Here is a 12,916-nt window from a genome sequence, read left to right on the forward strand (position 1 = left end):
AGAATAATTAAGAAAGGTCGAACACTTGGATCAACTAAAAAAGTGATTATTGCTTACCATGTGCCCCAAACTATATTAAGTCTTAGAACAAGAGACGTTCTCATCTTGATGCCCCGCAGCTGTTAGACCCAAGGTACAGAGGGCAGTAGCCAAGGAACAGCAGGCCCCAAGTGCCATGTGCAGACTCTAAGAGCAACTGCCTTTGAGAGAGGAAACGCTTGAGAGTGGGCGTTCTGAGGTAGAGAATTACTAGCTGGGAAAGTAGGAAAATTGACACAGAATCAGAATTGATGCCCCTACGTGACAGAGTTGGTGAAACTTCCCTTCTCAGAGATCTTGAGGCTCCTCAGAAATGTATTCTTCATTTTGGACGGAACATTCAGGATAAATATGATCTGTTCGAGTTCCTGGTTCTCTCATCAGGACTGTTTCTTAGGCTTCACTGGCACAAGAAAAGGGTTTTGATAGTCCAGGGTAAATCCTGATAAAAGTAAAGCACGGTATCTATGAAATCTAACCACTCAGAAGAGAACAACAGATAAAAGGCCAGGCCGACCTGAACCTGCAGGATAGGTAAGGTTGGTCTGGTAACATGGGTAGAGGGGAAGTGCCCATCCTCTGCTAGAAGAGCTAGAGAAGACCCCTTACGGAGAGACCACCAGGAGAGGAGAGTAGTAGGTGCTGATGATGAAGAATATTTTAATCAGCAGAGAAGGTCAAAATGACAAAGTTCCAGGATCAGAGTAAACATATGGGATTAAAAAATAAAAAATAAAAAAAAAAGATTTTTTGAAAGGACTTTTTTTTTAAAGGACTTTAAAGAAAAGTCCTTTTTAAGAGACAGTTTGCTGTTTAAACCAACAGTACAACTCACTGAGAGAATCGCTGCGTTATTTATTGGGGTAGAAAGGACCTGGAATGTAGAAAGACCCATTCTGCAGAGGAAAAAATAGAATCACTAACAGGCCTCATGCCTTGCACAGCCAGTGGCTAGAATCCCTGCCTCATGAGACCCTGTGCTAGAAGGCCGCTAGAACCATCTCAACTATGTTCGTCTCTCTTGGAAGCCAACAAGTGTTTGCCCAGTTAAGAGCACGGTAACAATCAGTCACGTTATGTTATAATGATTGTCGATATCTTTAAAAGCCTTGTCTAGTTCCTTTTTGAGTAACCCTCACCCCACCCTTAGAGAAATTTATGTGTGGTTCACTTCTTTGAAATACCTCATTGTTGTTCCACATTTAAGACACAATGAAGAAAAAAAAAATTGACAATGAGTTCCAGAGTTTAAAAGTCACTTGCCATTCAATCCAAATTGTGAGTTTGATCGGTTAGCGAACACTTCATAATGCACCCCCGGTAATTTTACAGAGATTATTTTTTTCTTACCTATTCTTGATTATTCTGTCTTGCAATGCAGAGAAAGCTAACTAATTTAAAATAAACTTCCGTTAATTTTGATTGTTATAAACTTAAAATTGATTAATTTCCATATACAGAGTTTAAAATGTTCACAATTTACATTAAATATATATTCTGTGTATACCTTGGAAAAATTATACTGAAAATTGAAATTTAAATGATGTTGTATATAGCTGCAAGAAGCCGCCTGTCCCATTTCATCTTACTATATAAGTTGTGTCAGGTAATTTATAAAATCCCTACTGCATAACAAATCTATTTTTTGTTGGAATGGGTAGTAATGTTTGTTCTTATTTCTAAATAAGAGTTGGTCTATGAGTGCATCTACAACTTATTTTTCCTAAGTGGCTTCATGGTCTTGAACTGAGAAAGCTCAGAACATTAAACATCAAAATAATATAATTTGACATAATTAGACATCAAGGAAATGCAATTTAAATGACACTGAGATATCACTACACACTTATCAGAATGGCTAAAATAAAATATAATGACAAGACCAAAAGAAAAAAATATACCATTTGATGATACACAATGGCAAGTTGTACCATAACTTAACCATCTCAGACTAGTGTAGTGTTAAATTTGTTTTTCTCAGCAATATTTTGGGTCACTTACCACTTTTCAAGGATTTAAAGTACTATCATCTTACTTAAAACTGTGAAATTTGGTCAGTGTTAAATTTCAATTTATGTTAAAACATTCTGCAAACTGTGTTAAACTTTGACATTTCTTCCCTCTGTTCAGTGAATAACACTATATCATATTTTGAAAAATACACTAATTTTCATTTTGAAAAATATCCCTTTTTCCTCTTATGGTAATTATTGATATGAATTAATAGTAGAATTTGATATGGTTCCATATGACCATAAATACTTTATTGTATTTTATCAAATTTAATAATGAATATAATGTACTTCTTTGGACAATTTTTAAAGACCAGTCTACTCTTAAATAAAAACAAATGGAGACGCACTTCTTCAGTTCACACAAATTTCATTTTATTATATATAACCTCAGATAAATTTCAACAAATCATAATTTATTAAAATTATGTCTACTTAAAAATCTCATAGAAGAGTAAAACCATCAAAAATAAAAATAAACACACACAACACACACACATCACCCATGTATTGGCAAATCACAATTACTGTAAGAATACATTAGACATTCCACAGTTAAGGGCTTAAAATTTCCATCAGTGACAAAAAGATTTGTATCCAAATGGACTGATTTTCCAGAATCCAAGAAAAAGTCTCCTAGGATTTATTTAAAGATAAATATTTGAACAAATACTTCTTAAATTTAGGAAATTCAGAACATACGATTAAAGAATATTTGCAGTGCAGACTATATTCAATCCGTCCTTCAAAATGTGCCTTTGAGTACATAATTCTGTTTTCTCTATCTAAATTGAGCTGTCCTCCAAGGAAGTTTTCTAAAATGTGTGTCTCTGTGTGATAAATGTTCTAAGACCTAACATGCTTCATTGTATTTTTACTGTGCTCTCAAATTTAATCAATAATTTGGCTTGATGTATAATATCTAGTTTCAAATATCTTTTCCATCTATACAAACACCCAGCTGTCTCCTTTATATGCTATTACTATTAAGAATTCTGCTGTCAGTATTATTCTTGTACATTTTAGGTGATCTGTTCTTCTCTTGGGCATCATTTATGCTCTTCTCTGTTTTTGATATTCTTAAAACTCACCATAATATATATGAGTGTTTTTTTAAAGATTTTATTTATTTATTTGACAGATAGAAATCACAAGTAGTTGGAGTGGCAGGCAGAGAAAGAGAGAGGAGGAAGCAGGCTCCCCACCAACCAGAGAGCCCGTGTGGAACTGGATCCCAGGACCCTGAGATCATGACCTGAGCCGAAGGCAACGGCTTAACCCACTGAGCCACCTAGGTGCCCTATATGAGTGGTTTTTGGTGTGTGTGGTTTTTGTTTTGTTTTGTTTCTGATGTCTCATGTTTGGCATCATTTTAAGTCTGGTATCTTTTATCTTTCTTTAATTCTCCAAAATTTATCTCAGTACTTATTTAAATATTTTCTTTATTTTTTTTCTCTTCTGCTGCATTTGGGCAGAAGTCATTAATTTGTTTGTTTGTTTGTTTTTCCCAACTCACTTATTCATTTTACAGCTATATTCATCTTAGTCTCCATTTATTGTATTCTTTATTTCAACAATTTTCACTTAATTTATATACACAGTATAGTATCTTTCTTTTCTTTGTATATGTATATCATTATTTTATCATATACTTTTAAGCTATTTTTTTAAATATTTTATTTATATATTTGACAGTGAGAAATCACAAGTAGGCAGAGAGGCGGGCAGAGAGAGAGGAAGGGAAGCAGGCTACCTGCTGAGCAGAAAGCCTGATGTGGGGCTTGATCCCAGGACCCTGAGATCATGACTTGAACTGAAGGCAGCGGCTTAACCCACTGAGCCACCCAGGTGCCCCTCTTAAGCTATTTTTTTAAAAGTACATTCTTTTTTTTTTTAAGATTTTATTTATTTATTTATTTGACAGAGAAAGATCACAAGTAGACAAAGGGCAGGAAGAGAGAGAGAGAGAGAGAGAAGCAGACTCCCTGCTAAGCAAAGAGCCTGATGCAGGATTTGATCCCAGGACCCTGAGATTATAACCTGAGCTGAAGGCAGTGGCTTAATCCACTGAGCTACCTAGGTGCCCCTAAGCTATTTTTTAAATTCCTGTTCCAATAACACTTGGATTGCCATATAAAGTTAACCACATCATCTTTTTTAGGTAAGTAATTGTACTTTTTATGTGCATAGCTATTTTGGTCCATGAGTTCAGCTCCTCTTAGGATCATCAAATCTCTAAAGTCTGGGTATTCTAAGATTTTCTAAGCAACAATAAAATACATTGAAACCTGGTAGCTTAATTGTAATAATGTTTTCTTTCTCAATCATTCACAATAGCATTACATTCTGAGTAGCTTCTTTTTTTTTGCAGCTATAGTGTTTGGAAAATTTGAATTGTGATATCACTGTGATAATGTGAATTAGTCAGGGTTTTTCAGAGAATCGGGAAGAGAAAAAAAAATGAAGATATTCTCCAGGGCCAACTCTAGAAGTGACTATTAAAACATCTGTCCAAATTCAATTGAACAAAACTCAGAAATGCCATCTCCAGTGAAATACAAAGAAGATTATATATAGTTCTGGGCACACACATCTCATTTGACCCAATGATGTACATCAATGAAAGACTGAAGGCCAATCACCACTCCATGGGAGAATTTAAAAATAAATTTACTAATGAGGCCAAGAATTCAGAATCACAAATACTTCAGATCTAATAATAACTGCCTTCACTTGATGTTATTCTATAAGATAAATCCTACGATCAAGTTTTAATTTTAAATTCTTACAATTTTAAATTCTGAAATCCTTATGAAGAAGCATCATTTGGAGGGAGCAGTTTTCATAATTTAGCATCCATCAGCCTTCTTTTAAGATTTTATTTATTTATTGGACAGAGAGAGAGAGAGAGAGAGAGATTACAAGTAAGCAGAGAGGCAGGCAAGCAGGGAGGGAAGCAGGCTTCCTTTTGAGCAGAGCCCGATGTGGGGCTGGATCCCAGGACCCAGAGACCATGACATGAGATGAAGGCAGAGTCTTAACCCACCACCCAGGTGATGAGAGAGCCCCTCAGGTACCCCTCATCCATCAGCCTTAATTGCTTGGAGGAAAATGTGTGGATGAATAATGCCTTAGGGAGCTAATCTCTCTAAAGAATTTTCAAGTCTTTACCCCTTCAAGGTTTTTGCACAGTTCTGATAGCCTCTAGACATCCAGCTGATTTCTACAGTGACAGGCCTGTTAAAAACTGTCCTCAAACCAGGAATAGAGCTTGAAACATACCAGTCAAGAGCAACTTTGAGTCTTTAAAGAATTTACCATCATTTCTTTGTTTTTGGTTCATATCCGAAATAGTTCTACATTACACTTGCATAATTTCTCCAGAGCTGACTTTGAAGGAGGCATTCAGTTCCAGCTAGTTCCGTATTTTTGCAAGAACTATAATTCTATATAAAAAAAGAACATATTTTAGAGCGCCTGGGTGGCTCAGTGGGTTAAAATCTCTGCCTTCGGCTCAGGTTATGATTCCAGATACCTGGGATTGAGTCCCACAGTGGGCTCTCTTCTCAGCAGGGAGCCTGCTTCCATTCCTCTCTGCCTGCCTCTCTGCCTTCCTGTGATCTCTGTCAAGGAAATAAATAAAATTTTTAAAAAAACATATTTTATACCAGCTATTCATGTTTATTAACTAAGATATCACATTACAAATAATACAAACAGTTGCTCTTTATTAATACCTTCAACCAAGATCAAAAAAATATGTCATATTTTCTCCAAAAATTTTATATCATCTGATAGGTCAGATATATATAAAATTACATTTAAAGTTTTAAAATATCAGCAAATATTTTCATTTAAATGCAAACTTCAAAGAAAATCTACTTTTCCGAACACGACTTTTTATCCTATTTTTTTTAATTTTGTCGACAATGGATAAAATGTTTAGCGAGACTATAAATGTTAGATCGAAAAAATGATTAATAGATGTAGGTTCAAAATATTATGTTCATTAAAAATGATTTAGACTTTGATGAACATCTGTTTGGTAATATGTTGTATCCAGATACAGTAAATTAATGACATATATAAAATTATAGGGAAATGACACCTTCCGTTCCATTATGAGTAGAGCTTTTAAAATGCTATTTGTCACATCTTGTCATCTTCTTATTATGTAGCATTTAAAAAATGTATACTCTTCACTTTGAAGTCTTTTAGACATCTAAAATATGACATTCTATTGATTGTGTATCCATATTCCTTTATTGCCAGTTTGAACAAATCCACATGCATTGATTCAAAGGTAATAAATTCCTCTTATTTGGAAAAATGATGTTTATTTTTGTTCTCTCACCCTTAGCAGGAGGTTTCATTTTAGCACACTTCAGAGTTATAATTTCATGCCTATTAAAAACATTTATTATGATCTACATAGATGAATGAAACTTTTATTTTATTAAATTCTTTGCCAAAAAATCTGTTATTTTTAAAAATGTTTTTCCTTTAAAGGGTTATTTTAGAGCATTCAGAGAGGATCTAGGAGTGTGGTATTATGCAATTTTTAAGTAGGTATGAAATGGTTATTTATATGATTGTTTCTTTAAGGCTTATGTATATTGTCCATTATATGCTATAAAATATTTTGAAAGTAAATTTAAAATATGTTTTACATAGTTTATTTTTTGGAAAAAATATTGAAATGACTTATGAAATTCAGTATACTCTCAACATTAATTTTTTCTGAAATTTACCAATAGTCTACTGAACCTATTATATGGCAGATATTACTTCAGACTACACTGGTAAATGAAATACTTGGCTTTGTAGAACTTTTCTTTTAAAGGGTGAGACAATTAAAAGCTATAAACCTTAATAGAAGTTGCATAGTGTATTCAAAAATGATGAGTACAATGGGGAAAAATAAAAATTAGATCAGGGTGAGAAAAATCAAGGTTGCTAGGCAGGGGATGGGGAGTTAAGAATTTTAATAGGAAGATCAGGGTAGTTACAATGAAGCTGACAACTGAACAAACGTATGGAAAGGTGATGAATTTGCCCAGAACTATCAGCAATAAGGTCACTCCAGGCAAAGGAATTGGCTATCTTGAAGGCCATAAGGTTGGATCGTGCCTGGCATATCTGAGGAATAGCAAGGAGGCCACTGTGAGGGTCTGAAGAGTAGCAGGGAAAGAGGTCACAGAGGTCACATGAGTGGCTAGATCATGTAAAAGCTTAGAAGTCATTGTAAAACTCTGGCTTTTATATTTGGAAATTTACTGTGTGATAGAATTTCTGCTAATAACTAAGAGTTCAAATGTCCATAAAATTTCAAGGATTCTTTTTCCTGTAAGACAGAATAAAGAAAAAGAGTTCGTATTTCGCATGGTGTAACAAATGCTCGGAGATCCAAGTGTAGGAAGCTATGGGAGCACAGAAGAAGGCACTAAAATCACACCAATATATTTGATGACTGTGACTATATATAAAATTGTATTTTCTAGATTTTTTTATAGTCATGGAATCACACAGTATATACTATTCATTGCCTGGCTTTTCTTTTCTCAGCATCATTACTTTGAGAATCTCCAATTGTAAATAGTTCATTTTGATGTTGAATAGTAATCTCTTAAATGAATAGATCATAATTTGTCTTTGCTCTATTGATGGACATTGATGAACATTTCCACTGTTTTCAATTCTTAAAATAAAGCTGCTACGAAATTCATATACAAGTCCTTGTATGAACATAGGGTTTGTTTCTCTTGGTTAAATGCCTAGAAGTAAAATGGTTATTTGTGTAACTGCAACATATTTTGCATTTAAAAAATTTTCAAACTATTTTCCAAAGTGATGGTATCATGATATATGCCAACAACAGTTTAGATTTTTTGTTGCTTCTCAATCTAGCTCAGACGAAGTACAATTAGCCTTTATAATTTTAGCCATTTTAATAGATATGTAAGCATGTCTCATTATGATTTTAATTTGTATTTCTTTAATGTATAAATGTTGAGAAATTTGTCATGTGCTTATAAGCCATCCATATCCCTTTGGTGACATGTCTCCTTCACTTCCTGGGTCTTTGTGCAAATAACATCTCATAAATGAGATATAACCACCCAACACAAAATAACATTAACTTTCATCCCAGCATTCTCCAATGGCTTTTACCTTTCTTGTATTTCTTTGTAACACTTATCACCATCAACCATCAATGATTATTCTATTACTGGTTTATTTCCTTATTGGAGACAGAGAGAGAGAGAATTGGGAGGGGCCGCAGAGGAAGAAGAAAACACCCCACTGCCTAGAAAGCTTGCTGGGGAGTTACATCCCAGGACCCTGAGATCATGAACCAAGCCAAAGGCAGTCACTCGATGGACTGAGCCACCGAGGTGCCCCTCTATTATTGGTTTATTTCACTATTATATTTCAAAAGAATGCAAGCTCTTTGTGGTCAGGTATTTTATATGTTTTATTAATTGAAGTATTCTCAGAAAGGTAGCTGGCAGATTGTAAGGGATCATTAAACTGTATTTTGTTGTTATTATTTGGCTCCTTTACGGGCTTTACCTCTTACGCTAGAAGTCTATCCTTCAGATGTAAGCAATAAGAATAGAGCCCTGCTGCCTGTTCAAATGAGTAAAAAGCCTGTATTAAGTGGATATTTTAAAAGCTAAATGAATGGCTTAATAGTTGTATATAGGGGGAAAGGGAACATATTTTCCACGGTTTAGAAGTGGAGTTCTTTTATAGAGTTCTTGTACAAGCCTACACTATTGAACAATAACGGGCAGTTGTACATTACATTAAACAAAAACTTTGGTAATTTATATCCTTTTTTTGTAATTCATGACTGGATCATTTAATTCCTTAGGAGCATTATAGCATTTCAACTTTTCATGTTCAATAAACTTATTGGGGTTGCTACCTTTTTATTCAAATGGAGAAATTGTCATGATTTTATCTAAGGAAAGTGTTATTGATTGTGTTGTTTTCTAGGAATGAGTCGCACATGCTAGTTTAAAAGTTTTGTTAAATTCCCAAGTGTGTCACCGATAAAAGCCTTTTGTAGATGAGTAACTTGATCAAAACAGAAAAGTTATGTAACACTCAATTGTTATACTATCTTTGTTTCCATCTTTCATTGTAATAACACTCATCTTAACTCTATTTAAGACAAGTCATCGCCAGATGGCTTTCTGGCATTGATTGCATGATATGAAATCTAGTATAACTAAAAGTTTTTGGTTTTAGTAGCCTATAAATCAATTTAGAAAAATATATGTATTTGAATATAAGGTAAAGTTTTAAATTATTTGGCAAGAGTAAACTAAACATTTTTTTTGTAAATTTTTATTTTCTAAAATTTCATTGAGCTCTTTTGCAATAAGAAACAAGTTACAAAAAATTAAGGTTTATTTACCCCAGTTCAAAATTATTAGGATTATAATCATAGAGGTTGAAGTATTTAAAATATTGAACCCAAAATATTTTATTAGGTAAATTCGTGAATGCTGAGCATTCACTGTTAAAATATACTAATACTATTGATAGACTGGTAGAAGCCTAAAATCAAATATTTATTAAATATTTATATCCATATCTTTCATGGCGTGGTAATTCATTTCTCTATCATTAAATAATATTCCATTGTTTGCATGTACTACACTTTATTTGACCTTTAACCTATGGAAGGATATCTTGGCTGCTTCCAAGCTTTTGTCAGTTATGAATAAAACTACTATAGACATCTTTGTGGGTATAGATTTCATCTTCTTTGGATAAATACCAAGAACTGCTACTGCTGAATCATTTGGCAAGAATATGTTTAGTTTTGTAAGAAACTGCCAAGTTGCTTTCTATTCTTTATTCTCAATAAACATGGAAGAACATTCCTGTTGCTCCACATCCTCACCAACATTTCGTGTTCTGTTGTCATTGTTCTGGATTTTGGGTATGTACTGGTGTCTCTCTTTTGTTTTAATTTCCATTTTCCTGATGACATATGATGTGAAGCATCTTTTTATATGCTTATTTGCCATCTGTAATATTTTAGTTTGTGAGGTATCTGCTAAGGTCTTTGGCTCATTTTTAATTAGGTTCTTCCCCCATTGTTGAGTTTTAAGGGGTCTTTGTGTCTTTTTGATTAACAGTCCTTTGCCAGATGTGTATTTTGCAAATTTTTTCTCATAGTCTGTGCTTTGCCTTTTCGTTCTCTTGGCATTGTTTCACAGAGTAGACATTTTTAAATTCAGTGCTTGTGCTTTTGTAGCTAAAGTTATTTCCAAAACCAAGGTCATTTAAATTTTCTTCTATATTACCTTCTACATGTTTCATGTTTAGGTTTATAATCCAATCTGATTTAATTTTTGTGAAGAGTGTATGATATCTGCCTGGATTTTTTTAATTTTTTTATTTTATTTTATTTTTATTTTATATATTTACATTTAGCTTCACCATTACTCCAGAACCATTTTTTAAAAGATTGTATTTTGCTCTCTTGTATTGCTTTTGCTTTTATATTAAATATAAAATATAATTGATAATATATATTCTGTTCCTTTAATCTAGTCTTTCTGTGGTATTACAATATCTTGCATACAATTATCATTATGGTAAACTTTTTAAAAAAGATTTTATTTATTTATTTGACAGAGAGAGATCAAAAATTGGCAGAGAGACAGACAGAGAGAGAGATGAGGAGAAGCAGGCTCCCTGCTGAGCAGAGAGCCCAATGCGGGACTCGATCCCAGGCCCCTGGGATCATGACCTGAGCCAAAGGTATAGGCTTAACCCACTGAGCCACACAGGTGCCCCGTCGTTATGGTAAACTTTGAAGTCAGTCCTCAGTCTTTGTTCTCCTTCAACACTATGTTGACTATTGTGAGTCTTTGCCTCTCCATATAAACTTTAAAATAAGTTTGTTAATATTAAGCAAAATGAGACCTCAAGGATCTGAGAGAATGTCTAAGAAGTACTTAATACATCCCTTGGGTATGGTTTATTGAAGTGTCCACCTGTATGAAAGCTGGGGAATCTAGATAAGGGAGGGAAAATTAGTTATGATAAAACATATCAACAAACATGAATAAATGTTGTAAAACTAATTGTCATGGCTCATATACAATATGACCAACAGAGGGACTATCAAAAGGAAAGCATCAGTTATGTTTCTTGTGAAATTTTTTAATCAAAATAAAGCAATGAGAGGGGAAGACACAATGAGAAAATTACCATTTTTTAATCGGTAAACTTCTTACCAAATAGAATAGGTTTTATATTCTAAGTAGTATATTGAAAAGTAAAACATTGGGGTGCCTGGGTGGCTCAGTGGTTTGGGCTGCTGCCTTTGGCTCGGGTCATGATCTCAGGGTCCTGGGATCGAGCCCTGAATCGGGCTCCCTGCTCTGCAGGAAGCCTGCTTTCCTCTCTCTCTCTCTCTCTCTCTCTGCCTGCCTTTCTGCCTACTTGTGATCTCTGTCTGTCAAATAAATAAATAAAATATTTTTTTAAAAAAGTAAAGAAAAGTAAAACATTAAAAAATAAAATTTTATTTTAAAAAAATTATGTAATTTTTAAAAAAGGTTAAAAATAGCAGAACCATTTTTCTTATAACTGGAAAATACATTGTATATATATATCTATCAAAAATACTTGTTGGGCGCCTGGGTGGCTCAGTGGGTTAAAGCCTCTGCCTTCGGCTCAGGTCATGATCCCAGAATCCCTGGATCAAGTTTCACATCGGGCTCTCACCTCAACAGGGAGCCTGCTTCCTCCTCTCTCTCTGCCTGACCCTGCCTACTTGTGATCTCTGTCAAAGAAATAAATAAAATCTTTTATAAAAAAATTTAAAAAAATAACTTTCATGTCTGGAATCAGGAGCATACGGAAAAAAATAATATCTGAGGACAATACTTCTGCCATGTTTTGTGCCTTGTTAATATTTTTAAACAGTCAGGCAACTTTTAGCTTTATTGAAATACCTGCTAAGAGACCAGCAGTGCCTTTTGGAGCACTATGACTATAAAAATTAATTGCAAATATTCAAAATGTTTACTATGGTGTCACTATTTAGGGCCACCACCAAGTATGTTTCAGAAGTAAGCATAACTGTTACTCTTCCATAAGGCAAAAGGGCATGTTTTCAGGAGTTCCATCTGCTGTACCAGGAGGTGAATCAAGTAATGATTTTTGTCTATAAAATAATTCACTTTTCAATCTAACATTCCTCATTCCACATTATAATAATAAAAACTAGGAGGAGACTAAAACAAACAAACAACTACAACTATAACAACCAGCTTTTCCTTCAGTGGGAATGTAAATAGAACCTTATGATTAGCCTGAAATTTATTTTTAAATATTTTTAAGATAAGCGTTTTTGTTAGAAAACCATATATTTTATATAGCTTAGATAATAATAGGCACAGTTTTATTAACTTCTAAAAAGTCTACTTATTTTTATTTATTTATTAACTCATCTCTTTATGAAGTAGAAAATGATCACACCTATTGTATTTACCCAAGTTTGTATGCTTTGGTTATTTTATGTTTGCTATTTCCTTGCTTAGTTTTTACAATATTTGATACATAATAGTATCTTAAAGTGCATCTACGGTTTCACAGAATTTGTTTGAACTTCATAAAAATGTACCATAATTTTTGCACTGTCCTTGTTTTACTTCTCTATTAACTTTCCAAGATTTAATCACTTAGAGTGTGTAGCTATCATTTATTTTTATTCCTCCATAATGCTATGTTTACAAATTTGTATTTATCTGTACTTTTAAAAATATCTTAATTATATGCCATTTCTCATCTCGTGTAACACTCACCTTACTTCTACACTTATCAGATATTAT

This window comes from Mustela nivalis, assembly GCF_964662115.1.
Source record: "Mustela nivalis genome assembly, contig: HAP1_SCAFFOLD_601, whole genome shotgun sequence".
NCBI lineage: Eukaryota > Metazoa > Chordata > Mammalia > Carnivora > Mustelidae > Mustela > Mustela nivalis.